The sequence below is a fragment of the Salvelinus fontinalis genome, chromosome 8, assembly GCF_029448725.1.
Source record: "Salvelinus fontinalis isolate EN_2023a chromosome 8, ASM2944872v1, whole genome shotgun sequence".
NCBI classification, from domain to species: domain Eukaryota; kingdom Metazoa; phylum Chordata; class Actinopteri; order Salmoniformes; family Salmonidae; genus Salvelinus; species Salvelinus fontinalis.
In genome coordinates, this window is record NC_074672.1 from 17,272,464 (window position 1) to 17,291,515 (window position 19,052).

The window sequence follows — 19,052 nt, forward strand, 5'->3', positions numbered from 1 at the left end:
CCATGTTGAGGGTTAGCATGGCGGATTTGTTGTTGCCTACCCTCAACACCTGGGGGCAGCACGTCAGGAAGTCCAGGATCTAGTTGCAGAAGGAGGTGTTCAGTCACAGGGACCTTAGCTTAGTGGTGAGCTTCGAGGCTACTATGTTGTTGAACACTGAGCTGTATTCAATGAACAGCATTCTCACATAGGTGTTCCTCTTGTCCCGGTGGTAGAGGGTAATGTGGAGTGCAATAAAGTTTGCGTCATCTGTGGATCTGTTGGGGCAGTATGTGAATTGGAGTGGGTTCAGAGTGTCTTGGATAATGGTGTTGATGTGAGCCATGACCAGCCTTTCAAAGCATTTCATGGCTACATATGTGAGTGCCACAGGGCGATAGTCATTTAGAACGGATTACTATGGCGTTCTTGGGCACAGCCACTATGGTAGTCTGCTTGAAACATGTTTCTATTACAGACTGGGTCAGGGAGAGGTTGAAAATGTCAGTGAATACACTTGCAAGCTGGTCCGCGCATGCTCGGAGTACATGTCCTGGTAATCCGTCTGGCCCTGTGGCCTTGTGAATGTTAACATATTTAAATGTCTTTCTAACATCGGATACGGAGAGCGAGATCCCACAGTCGTCTGGGAACAGCTGGTGCTCTCATGCATTGCTCAGTGTTTCTTGTCTCAAAGCGAGCATAGAAGGCATTTAGCTCGTCTGGTAGGTTTGTGTCACTGGGCAGCTCGTGGCTGGGTTTCCCTTTGTAATCCGTGATAGTTTGCAAGCCCTGCCATGTCCAACGAGCGTCAAATAATAAGTGGTTGGTTATAGGTTTCATATGAGGTAGGATGTTATAATTTCTCATACTACTGTATAGTACTGTATTTAATAATATATTTATAGCTTGAAATTATCAAAAAAATTTCATGCATGTGTTATAGCTCTTTACTACTTGTTTAACTGGTTGTTATGATCATGAGGTAGGCTGCTATAATCAAACTACTGTATATGTTAAAACGGCCAGCTTCAGACAATCTGTTTCTAGCCATCCCTTCTGGTTAGCTCTAGTCGGGCAGCTTAGTCTGCCATTCAGAGGACCCCCACTTTTGTCAGTGTCTTATTGGTCAAGGTCATGCCAAATACTTATCACCACGTCTCCTTCAGTCTACCAGTGGCCTTGATTCCCGGGACTTTAGTTTCAGTTAGTCTATGACCCCAGCACACTGTGTGGTCAGAAACATGCTATCCCCATCCCGATGAGCACTTCCACAGTTTACTCTCCTGCTGAACTTTTCCTCCTGTGGACTGAATCCCTGCATGTCTGATGTTTAATTGTGCGTGCATCTAAACAACACATAGTTAATGTCAGTTCTCACTGGACATGACTCTCAGTTATCTGAAACATGAGTGGTCAGATGTGTGTGTGATGTGTGAATGTGAACATCTTCTTCCATTAAACTCCCCTTAACCTAGACATCTGCCTCATCCTTGTTCTAACCGGACATTCTGTAGTGGTTGCTACCGGCCTTAAGCCAGCACCTAATGCTTCTTATTATATTCATGGTCCTTTGATTCTCTACAACCCTACTCCTATTTTTCAGTATATAATAATGTGACATTGCGTGTTGTTTGCAAGTCAGATGAACACAATGGAAGAGGTGTCAAGCCATCGATCTAGTTCGGGTCTGTCAAAGAAACACTGGCTGAGAATGTTCAAACAGCCCTCTGTGTGGTACAGCTCATATTTTACATGTGAACTAAATACAGTATGCCACATGGATGACGAGCTAAACTACTTCCATGCTTGCTTTGAGGCAAATAACACTGAAACATGCATGAGAGGACCAGCTGTTCTGGAAGACTGTGTGATCACGCTCTCCGCAGCCGATGTGAGTAAGACCTTTTAACAGGTCAACATTCACAAGGCCGTAGGGCCAGACAGATTACAGGACGTGTACTGCGAGGATGCGCTGACCAACTGGCAAGTGTCTTCACTGACATTTTCAACCTCTCCCTGTCCGAGTCTGTAATACCAACATGTTTTAAGCAGCCATAGTGCCTTTGCCCAAGAACGCTAAGGTAACCTGCCTAAATGACTACCGACCCGTAGCACTCTGGGCCCCAAGTGACTTTTCCCTAGCTGAGAAGGGAAAGTGCAACTGCCAACAGTATAGTCCAAAGGGAGACCTTCGAATGATAAGTATCTCACATAAGCATATTATGTAAATAAAACATCTTATTTATCTATGTTACCTAACTAATTCTGATTCAGCTCCCACAACATCCGCCACGCTGATCCTCAGCACAGGGGCCCCTCAGGGGTGCATGCTCAGTCCCCTCCTGTACTCACTGTTCACTCATGACTGCACGGCCAGGCATGACTCCAACACCATCATTAAGTTTGCCGATGACACAACAGTACCTACCCGATGACACACCACCTGTAGGCCTGATCACCGACAACGATGAGACAGCCTATAGGGAGGAGGTCAGAGACATGGCCGTGTGGTGCCAGGACAACAACCTCTCCCTCAACATGATCAAGACAAAGGAGATGATTGTGGACTACAGAAAAAAGAGGACCGAGCACGCCCCCATTCTCATCAACGGGGCTGTAGTGGAGCAGGTTGAGAGCTTCAAGTTCCTTGCTGTCCACATCACCAACAAACTAACATGGTCCAAGCACACCAAGACAGTCGTGAAGAGGGCACGAAAAAACCTATTCCCCCTCAGGAAACTGAAAAGATTTGGCATGGGTGCTCAGATCCCTGTTATGGCAACTGCTCGGCCTCCGACCGCAAGGCACTACAGAGGGTAGTGCGAATGGCCCAGAACATCACTGGGGCCAAGCTTCCTGCCATCCAGGACCTCTATACCAGACGGTGCCAGAGAAAGGCCCTAAAAATTGTCAAAGACTCCAGCCACCCTAGTCATAGACTGTTCTCTCTGCTACTGCATGGCAAGCGGTACCGGAGCGCCAAGTCTAGGTCCAAGAGGCTTCTAAGCTTCTACCCCTAGCCATAAGATTCCTGAACATCTAATGAAATGGCTACCCAGACTATTTGCATTGCCCCCCCCCCCCCCCCCCTTTACCACCGCTGCTACTCTCTGTTGTTATCATCTATTCATAGTCACTTTAATAACTCTACCTACATGTACATATGACCTCAACTAACCGGTGTCCCCGCACATTGACTCTGTACCGGTACCCCCATGTATATAGTCTCGCTATTGTTATTTTACATTTGCTCTTTAATAACTTCTTACTTATATTTCTTATTCTTATTTGTTTTTAAAAAACTGCATTGTTGGTTAGATGCTCGTAAGTAAGCATTTCACTGTAAGGTCTTCACCTGTTGTATTCGGCGCATGTGACTAATAACATTTGATTTGATTTGATGTTGTGCGGCAAACTCTTGATTTTGCCTGCTTGAATGGCTTACACTGCTTTTTACTCTCTTGTTCTTCACCTCTCTACAGTTCCATGGTCTTCATTTTATTAACCCATATTTTATTTTACCCGGTAAGTTGACTGAGAACACATTCTCATTTACAGCAACAACCTGGTGAATAGTCACAGAGGGGAAGAGAGGGGATGAATAAGCCAATTGGAAGCTGGGGATGATTAGGTGGCCATGATGGAATGAAGTACAGATTTGGAATTTAGCCTGGAAATCGGGGTTAATCGGGGTTACTCTTACGATAAGTACCATGGGTTCTTTAGAGACCACAGAGAGTCAGGACACTCATTCGATGTCCCATCCGAAAGACGGCACCCTACTGGGATATTTATTTATTTTTAGACCAGAAGCAAGATTGCCTTTTACTGGCCCACCAACACCCCTTCCAGCAACATCTGGTCTACCATCCAGGGACGGACCAGGACCAACTCTGTTTAGCTGCAGAGGCAAGCCAGCAGTGGAATGCAGGGTGGTATGCTCCTGTAATACTAGTTACACATTAATGTCATGGCTACCAACCTTCTTCAAAGATACATTTCCGCACGCTTTATTTCTTCAGGCTCGTTCTTTGCCTCATCCAAAAAGCATGTCTTACCTAAACTGCCACTTCACCCAAAATAAATGGTCTAACCATTGCAATTTAGTGTAATCTGACAATTCACTATATCATAAATCATACCTCTAATAAAGGTTGTTCCAGGGATGGGTGAGTAAGGTAATCCCATCTGTGCTCTTTGGAGGTATAATTTCAGATCACCTCATTCAGCAAGGTATAAGAATGACACAGTTTACAGGACAATGTGTGTTTGACTGTTTGTGTTGCTGCTGACAGTGCTTTCTTAGTTATTGAAGCCATTTGGTAATAACAGACTGTTCTCTGTTTTAGGTTTTGGAACAGCATCTGTTAGGAAGATGATGCAGGTAAGCTTATTTGGTTTAAGATCGCTAACTTACGTTCTTGTGTAACTGAACACTTATTCAGTGTTATGTGGGCAGAGAGAAAGTATGCGTAAGAGATTTGTTCAGACAGGTGGGATCTCCACAATTTCATGCCAGAAGGCAATGAGACATATCCATTGGAATATATCTGAATTATTTTCCATGACTGACATTACTGAATTAGCTAATTTAAAGTTAAATAACTTGACTCTGCTATGTTACATACTCTGTCTGGTCCATGGGTGTGTTTATCCACTCTCCATTTCCCTTCAACTATGGCCTTTGTCTCTGCTGCTAAGGGCCTGGCCACCTTCAACATCTGTTTGTGTGTTCATGTCACATTATTCAATACACATTATAGAGGTACACCTGTACATACTACAAACATCTGTAGGGTAACTTCTCATCCAGGTATTAGTATACTAACTCAATGCCATTGTCCCTATGCCCTAGTCGTGTGTCTGTGAACGTACTAGACCTCACCCCATCGTGAGCTGGAACCTGGTTTGGTCAGTTTGTCCCACTCACTAGGTCCATACTTGCGAACATTAGAAAATGTTAAACTTAGACTTGGGTTTAAATTTAAACTTGAACCTTTTCTCCGTCTAAAAATCTGTATCAGCCAATTAAAATCGTAGACGAAGTTTCACATGATAGAATGCTACATGTTAGCTGTTCCCATTGGATAACCTGGCACACTTAGCCCTATGCTAATAACACCAGCTGGGCATGATTCTTTCTTGTAACAAATTCTGCATCATCCAATTCAGTGGTGACCTGTCATTCAGGGCAGGTGGGGCCCCACCTATTTTGAGCCCCACATTTTTAGCATGTTTTTTTTGCATGTAATTTTGGCATTAATACATGTCACATATCAGTTTGCAAACTATGTAAAAAAAAATATATATCATTGAGCCACATAGAAACATGGTCTATTTTTTGTTTTCTTGAGTAAGGCAGCTTCAAAATGCAGGTGTTTCAGCGTAGCTCAGTGCTTTCTGTGGTGGTGGGGCAAGCGAGCAGAAAATACGGAGCGTTGCGCCGTGATTGGCTCAGCGTTCTGTCACTCATGGGGACACAACGTCACCACCAAATCTAAGGGTAGAGCTAGAAAATATAAGCCCCTTTGGTACTGCCATAGAGTTACATTAGTAGTGCCCATCCAACGAGGCTCAAGGTCATTGGCCACAGATAAAATGACGTCAAATCACATTATATCTACAGTAGCTTTGATTGGACTGATCATGTCAACGTCATACTTTCAAAATCTTAGCTAGCAGTCATCATCAATTAAGTCAACAATGTACTGGCAAATCCTTTTTAATAATCTTTGTCATATGAAGAGAAATAATGAAGAGAAATTATAGATTAAACGTATGCATGCTCATCGGACATTGGACATAAACATTACACAACAAGTTGGAAATCGCAAATTCAACAATGAGTGGTTTGGTTGGAATCAGTGGCTAAATGCAAGCATTGCAAAGAAATCATTAGCCTGCTATTCAGTGGAGTGGCTGTGTGGTCCCAAGTATAAGATTAAGGGTCTCTTTTCCTTGTTTAAAATTCTAAACATTCAACTTTGGCCATGCTGTCAATGAAGCATGATTTGTGCCGCACTCAAAACGACTGTTAACTCGGAACTGCAAAATCTGGCTTAAGTGAGTTCAAGACAACTGGGAACTCGGGAAAAACAAGCTATGACTGGGAAAATAAGTTTTGAACTTTCATCCAACTCGGAATTGTAAAACCGGAACTCGTGCCTCTTTCTAGAGCACGAGTTCCGATTCTACCTTTTTTTCAGAGTTCCCAGTTGTGTTGCAAGCACCATTAATCCAGAGAATGCCAGACTTTGAGGACAAAGTTTGATGACAAAATTTTCCCACAAAGGACAGCCGCGCCACCTTCCTGTTCAAGTGAGCACAACAAGGTGAGTCCAAAAATGTATTGTATGCTGCTGCATAAATTATGTAATACACCAGGGAGATATGTATACTGTAGCTAAGAAAGTAATACTAAGTACTGTATATGTGGTGTAGTACGCTGTTAGTAGTGTCACGCCTGCTACCCCTCCCTGGCACTCGAAGGTGCCAGGCTCCCCAGCATTACGCCTGCCACCATCAGTATGCACACCTGCCTTCCCCGTCACGTGCATCAGTAATTATTGGACTCACCTGGACTCAATCACCTGTGTCATTACTTCCCCTATATCGGTCTGTTTCCAAGCTCTGTACCCTGCTTCAGGATTAATGTTAGTTCGTCTTTGGATACCCGTTTCTGATGCTGTCTCTGTCTTGTTGTCTGTTCCATATAAAATGTTCTACTCCTGCTTCTCTTCTCCAGCATCGGTCCTTACAAGTAGCCCATGTGCCTCACCCTAATCATTTGGTCTATCTTCACCTCTTAATTTCGCCTACTGTTCTGACTTGGTGGTACAGATGTAGCCTATAACCTGTTTTTGAGAAATGTAATCATTGAACATTTTAAGAACTTTCATTGTCTGCTTATATGTCCCCTTTATTTAGCCAACGGTTCTGACTTGGTGTACAGGGAGAACACTGTAAGAACGGCCCGTGTTCTGAATTCTGTCGGTGTACATTTCAAAAGTGCTGAACAAATAGTTATATTGACTACCTTCGTCCTAGCGCTCATTAATGTCTTAATCGAAATTATAGATTGCCTCTTATTCGCTTGTCGTCCCCTTATGCCATAGTTTGTACATGTCAATTGTCAGTAAAAAAAAAATGTTGTTTAAGCAAGTCAGCCGTATCAGCAGTAAATGAGGCTGAATGTACTGTTTCGCTGCCAGACAAGTCTCTGCTTGGAGACCTACACATAAGCTACTGCTATATACATAATCGTCGCTACAATATAGACTATACTGTATATGGAAGCCCTAAAGCCTGAGGCAATTATATATATTTTTTAATGTTGACTATCTCGTTTGAACGACTTAGTATCTCTTTCAAACGATTTATAATCTCTTTAACTACTTAGTAAAAAAAAGTTGTTGAAAAGAGATACTAAGTCCTTCAAACTAGATAATTGTTCTTCTGTCTAATTAGGCCTCATTTGTTATGCAACTTGTCAGACCATGTAATGGTTGCTGCAATCGTTCATTCACTGATTCTATCCATTGATATGATTGACAGTTCTTTGATAGCCTAAAGAATGGCTGCTTTGAATGCCAGAGCATGTAATAGAGCAGATTTTTTAAATGTTGCCAGCCTTCTCTACGGCTCCTATTTCACTCTAGTACTGCACAGCCACAAGCCTTGGGCATGCTCTGCCTAGAATATTTTGTTTCCTTTATCATTATATACAGAAAATGTATACATATATACAAAATAAAACACATACGAGCAAATCAGCCTGAATATCAGGGCTAACAACTGGAGTGTGTTTCGACTACTAATTCATACACACATTGCATCTTAAACTATTATTTAGAGATTGTAACCATTCTGTCCCCACTAAAAGTGTTTTTAGGGCTCCACACTCTGCACAAATTAGGGGTTCAACAAGGGTTCTTCTAAGATCCTCAAAGTTCTTCGAAGAACATTTGGGTTCTTGGCACTGATAATTGCTCCCAAAAGATTCTTCCAAGAACCTCATAGGTGGTGGGGTTCAACGAGGAACCTCCTTATTTGGTGGAGGTTCTTGTAGGAACCTAACTGCCCAACTGAAACATTTGGATTTGAATGGACAGCAGGTGCAGGCCCTTAACTGTAAAAATGTAAAGATCTCCTCAATTTAAGGTAAGGTTTGTCCCTTGTATGATCTAAATTCATATTGTTTTATGACGATAACATCTATCTTTTCATATTTGTACTAATCTTTCTAAAACAGAAAATGGACACAATTCAATGGGTATCAATCAACAAAGAGGTAAGAATATGTAGTCTATAAGAATATGTTGAAGGCTAGCTGTATTGGGTGCAGATGACTGAACTACTCACCATTGTGTCTGTGTCTGCAGGTATACAGACAAGGAGGCATACATATGTAAATTGGTATTGGTATGTTATGCAGATCACATTTTCCATCCTCCTTCCTTACCTCATCAATGAATATCCCATAAGTCTCTACATTATAGACAAGGTATGTGTATGAAAACCATTATCAAAACAGTTTTTTTTTTCATTCACATTCACAACAAAAACCAAGGTATGAATACTGTCATGTCAATGTTTGGTTAATCATCTGTATAATTACAATTTTTTGTGATTCACAGACTTCACCCTCCCTACACCTCTGATGAATATAACAGGAAACCTGTTTGATCACCATGCACTGCAAAATCATTCTGGCTGTGGATACGGAGAACATCAACACGCCAGAGGATATACTCATTGGACTTGGGATTCTGCTGGGAGTTTACCTCATATTTAGATTTTTTTTATTCTGCTTTGCCACTAAAATCATAATAAACACAGAACTAAAATATTGTGTTATTGTTGTTATTGTTACAGTATGCGTATTATTAATATTAATAATAATAACAAGGGAGGGGAGGTAGTTAAAAAAGGCACCCCAAAAGGTTCTTCAAAAGGTATGTCGACGATCCATTAAAAGGAGTTCTTTGAAGGACCCTTTTAAAGGGTTCTTTGAATAACTTATAGGGGTTCCCCCACATTTTCAATTTGAATAATCCCTGAAGGATACTCCAGGAACCTTTTATTTTTAGAGTGCATCTACCGTCATTCCACCTGGAGCGTAAAGACATATCCAAGCTGGAGGCAATAGGAAATGTCAGGAATAACTTTACCCGCTCTGAGAAACAAGCCCTTAAATCTCCAGAAATTAAACATCTCTAGTCATCCTACCCGGGGGACAAGAAAGGCGCTGTTACTGTACACGTCTACACAGTCTATAAGACTGAAGTACTCAGATTGATCAGACATTCCAGAAGAGACAAACCCCACAAAACAGCTTTTGGCTGTAGTCGAACAGACTGTCACTAAGGACATGCACAATAGTGTAAAGTCTGTAAAGAATATGAACACCTCCGCCCAGCTGCCCACTGCACTGAGGACAGGAAACACTGTCACCACCGATAAATCCACTATAATTGAGAATTTCAATAAGCATTTTCCTACGGCTGGCCATGCTTTCCACCTGGCTACCCCTACCCCGGTCAACAGCACTGCACCCCCCACAGCAACTCGCAGCCTTCCCCATTTCTCCTTCTCCCAAATCCAGTCAGCTGATGTTCTGAAAGAGTTGCAAAATCTGGACCCCTACAAATCAGCCGGGCTAGACAATCTGGACCCTCTCTTATTAAAATGATCTGCCAAAATTGTTGCAACCCCTATTACTAGCCTGTTCAACCTCTCTTTCGTGTCGTCTGAGATTCCCAAAGATTGGAAAGCAGCTGCAGTCATCCCCCTCTTCAAAGGGGGGGACACTCTTGACCCAAACTGCTACAGACCTATATCTATCCTACCCTGCCTTTCTAAGGTCTTTGAAAGCCAAGTCCACAAACAGATTACCGATCATTTCGAATCCCACCATACCTTCTCCGCTATGCAATCTGGTTTCAGAGCTGGTCATGGGTGCACCTCAGCCACGCTCAAGGTCCTAAACAATATCCTAACCGCCATCGATTAGAAACAATACTGTGCAGCTGTATTCATTGACCTGGCCAAGGCTTTCGACTCTGTCAATCACCACATCCTCATCGGCAGACTCGATAGCCTTGGTTTCTCAAATGATTGCCTCGCCTGGTTCACCAACTACTTCTCTGATAGAGTTCAGTGTGTCAAATCCGAGGGCCTGTTGTCTGGACCTCTGGCAGTCTCTATGGGGGTGCCACAGGGTTAAATTCTTGGACCGACTCTCTTCTCTGTATACATCAATGATGTCACTCTTGCTGCTGGTGATTCTCTGATCCACCTCTACGCAGACGACACCATTCTGTATACTTCTGTTCCTTCTTTGGACACTGTGTTAACAACCCTCCAGACGAGCTTCAATGGCATACAACTCTCCTTCCGTGGCTTCCAATTGCTCTTAAATACAAGTAAAACTAAATGCATGGTCTTCAACCGATCGCTGCCTGCACCTGCCCGCCCGTCCAACATCACTACTCTGGACGGTTCTGACTTAGAATATGTGGACAACTACAAATACCTAGGTGTCTGGTTAGACTGTAAACTCTCCTTCCAAACTCATATTAAGCATCTCCAATCCAAAGTTAAATCTAGAATTAGCTTCCTATTTCGCAACAAAGCATCCTTCACTCATGCTGCCAAACATACCCTCGTAAAACTGACCATCCTACCGATCCTCGACTTCGGCGATGTCATTTACAAAATAGCCTCCAATACCCTACTCAATAAATTGGATGCAGTCTATCACAGTGCCATCCGTTTTGTCACCAAAGCCCCATATACTACCCACCACTGCGAAACTGGAAACACTTATCTCCCTCACTAGCTTTAAGCACCAGCTGTCAGAGCAGCTCACAGATTACTGCACCTGTACATAACCCATCTATAATTTAGCGCAAACAACTACCTCTCCCCCTACTGTATTTATTTATTTATTTATTTTGTTCCTTTGCACCCCATTATTTCTATCTCTACTTTGCACATTCTTCCAATGCAAGTCTACCATTCCAGTGTTTTACTTGCTATATTGTATTTACTTCGCCACCATGGCCTTTTTTTTTGCCTTTACCTCCCTTATCTCACCTCATTTGCTCACATTGTATATACTTATTTTTTCTACTGATTTCTACTGTATGTTTGTTTCACTCCATGTGGATCTCTGTGTTGTTGTATGTGTCGAAGTGCTTTGCTTTATCTTGGCCAGGTCGCAATTGTAAATGAGAATTTGTTCTCAACTTGCCTACCTGGTTAAATAAAGGTGAAATAAAAATTAAATAAAAAATTAAATAGTGATATCACCAAACGAGAACACAGTGATATCAGACCAGGTTTGGCAGAAGGCATGAAGATCTCTGCTCTGCTTCAAATTTCCTGAATGATAAATATGCATTTCTGAGTTGTATAATAATAACAGTATCTTGTAGGATTCAATAATTGGAAGTGTAAGAGTTGTTGCCCTGTCCCTTTCTCTGCAATTGTCATTCTAATTTCTAATGGAATCCAGAAAGAAACATTTACTGTACAACGAAAGGTGCAAAGTTATGGGCAAAGACACAAAACATCCACATCAAATTAAATATATTTCTTGATCAAATAACATGGAAAACAACCACATTTTGTGCAGTTTTAATTTAACATCCATACAAACCACCATTACTGTATTGCACATAGGCTGGCTCAATTTACCTGTAGATTTTCCATCACCATGAAGAAAAACAATGCACAATACAGTAATTGAGTACATTGAGGCATCAAGTGGTTTGTGATGATGTGAGGGGCTCAGTTGGTAGAGCATGCAATGCTAGGGTTGTGAGAACAGGCGCAGGGAGACGAGAAGCAAGTACAGGGAGTGAATATTTAATGGATAACAAACAAGGCCAGCATCTGGACAGGGGAAACCATAACGACATCAACGCAGACACGCGGAAGAAACTGAGGAAGTGACAGATATAGGGGAGGAAATCAATAAGGTAATAGAGTCCAGGTGAGTCCCATGAAGTGCTGATGCGCGTAAAGATGGTGACAGGTGTGCGTAATGATGGGCCGCCTGGTGCCCTTGAGCGCCAGAGATGGGGAGCTGGCGCAGGTGTGACAGGGTTGTGTGTTCAATTCCCACGTGGGACCAGTATGAAAATGCATGCACTCACTACTTTTATATGCATTATTATAATCATCCACTTCATTACATTTGCGTAATTTTAATCGAGCATCAAGGACCAGCAATGAGCAGTTTTGTTTTTTCCTTCACAAAAAGGTTTGTTTTGAGTTAACTGCTTAAGCGGTGTGCGCCATCTAGCAGCGATGGTAATAGAGGTACATGACAACTATTTGACAAAACCATAAGGCTCTTCAACTTTTTTGACGATGCACTATGCAGAAATCGCGCCGCCATTTCCTGGTTGCTAAAATGTAAAAAGTTTGCTTAATTTCAGTTTATGTGACAAAAAAGCAAGGACAGTGTAGAGAATCATTGTACCATCTAAACCGCTGTGAAATATATTTTCCATAACCAAAAATACTGTATTTTCTGCTGTTTGAAACTGGTGTACAAAACCGAATGTTAAAGAAGCAAAAATGAAATTTAAGCACAGGAAGCATAGAAATAGTGCACATGGAACAGATCTACAGCAGAGTGACAGATCTATAACTCACATTTCTATGTGAATTTGGTCGGGTCGCCCAAAAAGTTACATATTGCAGATTTAGCAATTTAAGATAAACTTAAATGTATAGACCTCCTTGATCTTTTTCTGTAAAAGCACATGGATGTTTGTGAAACGGTTAAGTAAAAACATGGGATTTTGTCATGTATGTGAAAACATGGCTTTTGAATTTTGTCTAACGTTAGTAGCTTGTAGCCTAGTCAAAGATGTCATGCAATATTGGCACACTACACTTATTCCAGAGCGGAACAAAATTAAACCTTGAATTTGGAGGCATTTTTTAGGGGGCCAATTGTTCCCCTCCCAAGGGGCGCTGCAGTCTAGGGCACTGCATTACAGTGCTTGAGGCATCACTATAGACCTGGGTTCGATCCCAGGCTGTGTCATAGCTGGCTGTGACTGGGAGACCCATGAGGCGGTGTACAATTGGCCCAGCGTCTTCCAGGTTAGGAGAGGGTTTGCCAGGCCGAGATTTCCTTGTCCCATCGCGCTCTAGAGACTCCTGTGGCGGGCCGGGCGCATGCACGCTGATACGGTTGCCAGGTGTACGGTGTTTCCTCCAACACATTGGTATGGCTGGGTTAAGCGGGCATTGTGTCAAGAAGCAGTGTGGCTTGGGTGGATCGTGTTTTGGAGGACGCACGGCTCTCGACCTTCACCTCTGCCGAGTCCGTATGGGAGTCGCAGCAATGGAACAAGACTGTAACTATTGGATACCACGAAATTGGGGTAAAACAAATATATATATATTTTTTATGTCTCGCTGGCCGGATTGAAGTGTCCGGCGGGCCGTATTTTGCACCCACTCCCCCTGACATAAAGTCTAAGACCTTTGATTGGCTGATACGGAACTTGCCACGGGAATAATGCCCAGCTGGTGTTGTTAGCATTGGGATAAGTATGCCAGGTTACCTAATGGGAACAGCTAACAATTGGCGTTCTATCACGTGCAACTACTGTATGTCAACGATTTGAATTGACTGATGCAGATTTTGAGACTGAGAAAAAGTTTAAGTTTAAACTTTTTTTAATGTTCTATAAGTATGGACCCATTATCTTTCGCTAGCATTGTGTCTGTCATCCGTTCCATTTGTTCCATTTAGATTGGCAAACAAATATGTTGGTCCCAAAAATGGCTCATTATTATTCTTGAATATATGTGGGGCTTTCACAGGTAGGTATCAGATATCAAGACGCCATGTATATTGTACATCATAATTATATGATGTTCACGGTTAAGTGTATTATAGGCCTATATACTGTATTTGACTGTAAATGCGACCAGTTTGTGTATCCTACAGGGCTGGTTCTGTTGTACGTCTCTGTTTACCTGATTAAGGTCACAACTTCCTGGGTTACCGGGTTCTCCCTCATCACAAATGGTGAATATCATGGGCCTGGGAGCGTTCCTCATGTTTGGAGATGGCAATTGCGTGGACTTGTGGAATTTGTCCCAAGTCCCACTTGTATGACTCACATAGAGAGACTGCCATTAACTTTGTGTGTACACACTCCCCTACATATTTATTTGGACAGTGAAGCTAAACCTTTTCATTTGTCTCTGTACTCCAGCATTTTGGATTTGAGATCAAATGTTTCATATGAGGTGATAGAACAGAATGTCTCCTTCTATTTGAAATTCCCTTATATGTGTATTAAAGTAGCCAAAAGTTTAGTATTTGGTCCGATATTTTGAGCAACCAATGACTACATCAAGCTTGTGACGACACATTTGTTGGATGTATTTGCAGTTTGTTTTGTTTTTGTTTCCGATTATGTTGTGCCCTCTATGAATTGAATGATAACTAATGCATTGTGTCATTTTGGAGTCACTTTTATTGTAAATAAGAATCTAATGTTTCCGATCACTTCTACATTAATGTGGATGCTGCCATGATTACAAATCATCATAAATGGTTAGTTACAGAGGCACAAAGATCATACCCCCAAGACATGCTAACCTCTCACCATTACAAATAACATGGGAGGTTAGCATTTTTTGAGGGTATAATTTTGTAAAAATGTACACAATTGTATTTTGTTTTGTTTTATATGTTTGTGTAGGACAAATGTCTGTCTAACAAAATTATTTGTAAAAGGGATTGTAAATACAGAAGGCCTATGAAAAAGTGACTTGTTTCTGTCACGTTTTATATTATGTCCTCTAGCACCAGGTCTGAGAATAAGATCATGTTGAGATACAATGGAACTAAGTGTCATTACAAAATAGATTTTGCTATTGAACCCACTTTAAAACATCCCCAAGCATGTTTGTTGTTACATAAAATCAGGGTTTAAAACATGTATAGTTAAATGTTGTTTAACTTGGTAGAACTTTGAAAACATTATATTGTCAAAAATGCATGTTCGTTCTCTGAAATTGAATAGAGAAATAAAGACCTAGTAGAAGGCAACTTTATGTGCGGGTAAGCACCCACAGCCTTGGGGAAGAAAAGCCACAGAGAATTAGTGCAGTTTCAGCACCATAGCCGGTGGACAGCGGGGGTGTTGGTGCAGCCTCATAGCTTACAGATGTGCAGCGGACGCCTGATGCCTGGACCATTGTTTAAGGCTTAGCCTATTCTACGTATTCGATAGTGGAATACGGACCACATTCCATATGCCTAGTAGGCTACTACATCAATCATTCTCCGGATCTAAAGTTTTACAACAAGGGTGTAGTTGACATCGACAGTGATTTTTACGTTTTCTGAAATCCCTTGCACATATACTGTAGGAGTCAGTGGTGCATCAGATTTGTAAATGAATTGATGCTTCTGTTGGATAATGCTTCTATAATTATGTTGGTATGGACATTGGACACTGACTGGTGTTTGTTCTAACACTCCGGATTCAGGAAATAGGCTATAGGAGACTATATCCAATGAATTGTAATAACCTGCGAAGAATGCTCCTTCTCCACTATTGCGGTCTGTCACTATCCGTTGTTTGTGTGTAGTACTATGCCCTTGTGATCTAAGCTACACTAAAGCTACACTTAAGAAAAATATATTTTACTTAACTAAAGTTACGTTGATAAGGAAGTTCAGTACATCCAAACTACTTAGTGAAAAATGATCTGTATGTAAATCTGAAATGTCATAGCCTACAAATTGCTAAATTAAGGGTTTAAAACATGTACAGTTAAATAGTTTCACTTGGTAGAACTTTGAAAACATTATATTGCCAAAATGCTCGATAACTTTTGGTCATACAGTATGTTAACAGAATGTGTAATTTAGCCTATTAAACACAATAACTATGTTTCAAGTGAGAATTAAGCATGCCTGACGCCGAAAAAGAAAGGAAATGATTGCCTACTTCACCCATATTTTATTTTGCTAAAAGACTAACTACTGTAGTTCCAGTAGTTAGCCAGGTCTCATAGACTAGGAGTAACATAGTAAATGTATATCAGGGACTCTCAAATTAGTATGATAAGTTAAGTTTGGTATGGTTACATAAGACAGGCTACTTAAGGCAATAATGCAAACGTCTAGCAACCCAAATATTCCGAGTTCGAATATCATCACGGACAACTTTAGCATTTTAGCTCATTTGCAACATTTGAACTACTTACTACTTTTTAGCTTCTTAGCATCTTAGCTGTCGCTTCCCCTAACCGTATCCCTTTTAGCTAATCCTAACCCCTAACCCTAACCTTAATCCTTTAGCCTAACTCCTAAACTTAACCCTAGCCTTAACTCCTAACCCCTAGCTTAGCTAACGTTAGCCAGCTAGCTAATGTTAGCCACCTAGCTAGAATATATATGTTTTGCAAATTTGTAACATATTGTAAATTTGCAAATTCATAAGGTATGGTACATTTTGCAAATTTCTAACAGATAATGTGAATTTTAATTTGTAACACATCATATGAAATGGGTGATGGACATCCACAAATGAATACATACCATACGAAACATAACATATACTAAATGGAGTGACTCAGATTTACATACAGAATAACACAAAATGCTCTGAGACCAGGTTGGTTGGGGAGGTGTTATCGTCGATGCACTATTTGCCCCACAAGGTGTCTATCTATCATTCAGGTAGGTTTAAGAAAGTCATAAAATTACATAATAATCGGATATTATGGTTATTATGCACACTGGAAATGAACCGTAAACTGTTCTGTAAAATGTCAACCGCTCATCTCAAGAACATTTCGCGGATGGTTTATGGTGAGGGGAGTTTGACCCGTTCTTGTTGTCAGTTGCTTCTAATCTTCAAGTATTGCATTCAATTCGGCGGAAGAGGACGAGTGAGTGTCTGGGATGAGAAGAGACGCAAATCCTGCTAGACTGGGTCAGAGATGATGAAAACAAAACAAATGGACTACGCAACTACTGTTTCGGACAATCAAGGTTAATATATAGGGCAAATGTATTTGAAGCGATGTCCTCTCGTTATCATGGTTGGAGTGGTGCTGGGGCTGCGGATGCCTGGACCATTGTTTTAGGCTTAGTTTATTCTATGTATTCGATAGCCGAATATGGTCCATATTCCATAGGCCTAGTAGGTTACGCTACTACATCATTCTCCGGATCCAAGGTTGTACAACAAGGGTGCAGTTAACATTGACAGCGAGGTCTCGTTTGCTAAAATCCCTCGCGCATATTGGAGTCCGTGGTGCATCAGATATGTAAACACAGTTATGCTTCTGGTGCATAATGTTTCTAGAATTATAGTGGCACCCTGATGTAACTGGACCAATGTGGTATGGACATTGGACACTGACTGGTGTTTTGTCTGACGCTGCGGATTCACGAGACATAGGATGCTAGGCTAAATCAAATTAATTTCAATAGCCTGCGCCAAATGCTCCTTCTCCAGTATTGCTGGCTGGCACTATCCGTTGTTTGTGTGTAGTACTATACCCCGTGTGATCTTTGTCAACTTTACATGCCCGAATAAAAACAAGTGTGAGGTAATGGTGATTTGGAAACGGTCAGTGCAGGGGAAGGTCCTCAAAAAATAGTTGACCAATTACATCACACTGGAAGAAGTTAAACTACACTAAAGAAAAATGGATCTTCCTTAACTAAAGTTACTTTGATAAAGCATAGTTCGGTACATCCAAACTACTTCGTGAAAAGTTAGCTATCTGAAATGTCAGACTACAAATTGCAAGAATATATCACCCTGGGGTCATATGTTAACAGAAAGTGTAAATTGGCCTGTTAAACATAAAAACGATGTTTCAAGTGAGAATTAGGCAGGTCTAATGCCGAAAAAGAAAGGAAATTGCCTACTTCAGCCATATTTTATTCATGCAAAAAGACCAACTGGGCCTACTGTAGTTCCAGCCGTTCAGCCTGGTCTCATTAACGTAGAAGTAACATAGTAAATGTAAATCAGGTAATTTGTGGCCTGCTGGAGGTCATTTTGCAGGGCTCTGGCAGTGCTCCTCCTGCTCAAAGGCGGAGGTAGCGGTTCTGCTGCTGGGTTGTTGCCCTCCTACGGCCTCATCCACGTCTCCTGATGTACTGGCCTGTCTCCTGGTAGCGCCTCCATGCTCTGGACCCTACGCTGACAGACACGGCAAACCTTCTTGCCACAGCTCGCATTGATGTGCCATCCTGGATGAGCTGCACTACCTGAGCCACTTGTGTGGGTTGTAGACTCCGTCTCATGCTACCACTAGAGTGAGAGCACTGCCAGCATTCAAAAGTGACCAAAACATCAGCCAGGAAGCATAGGAACTGAGAAGTGGTCTGTGGTCACCGCCTGCAGAATCACTCCTTTATTGGGGGTGTCTTGCTAATTGCCTATAATTTCCACCTTTTGTCTATTCCATTTGCACAACAGCATGTGCAATTTATTGTCAATCAGTGTTGCTTCCTAAGTGGACAGTTTGATTTCACAGAAGTGTGATTGACTTGGAGTTACATTGTGTTGTTTAAGTGTTCCCTTTATTTTTTTGAGCAGTGTATATTACCTTTGGCATGGAATGCTACCAAAAATAATTAACAGAAACCCGTTACTAAAGACAGAGTCATCCATGATTCTTCAAATTATATTTTAAAAGAGGAAGCTAAATATTTTAAGCATATATTTTTATTTTCTGTCTCATCCTCACCCTCTGAATGAAGATTACTGTAAGGAATTATTTCCAAATAATAACAAAAAATGGAAAATTAACAAAGACACAAAAAGATCCGTGCAAAGTCCAAATTACAGAGGAATTGTAACAGCTTTCGTTGGTAGAAGGAGAGGAGGACCAAAATGCAGCGTGGTACGTATCCATAATATCATTTAATCGAGAATGAATACAAAATACAAAAGAACAAGAGAATAAATGAAAACCGAAACAGTACCGTATGGTACTAACACAGGAAACAGGAAACAATCACCCACAAAACACAATGAAAAACAGGCTACCTAAAT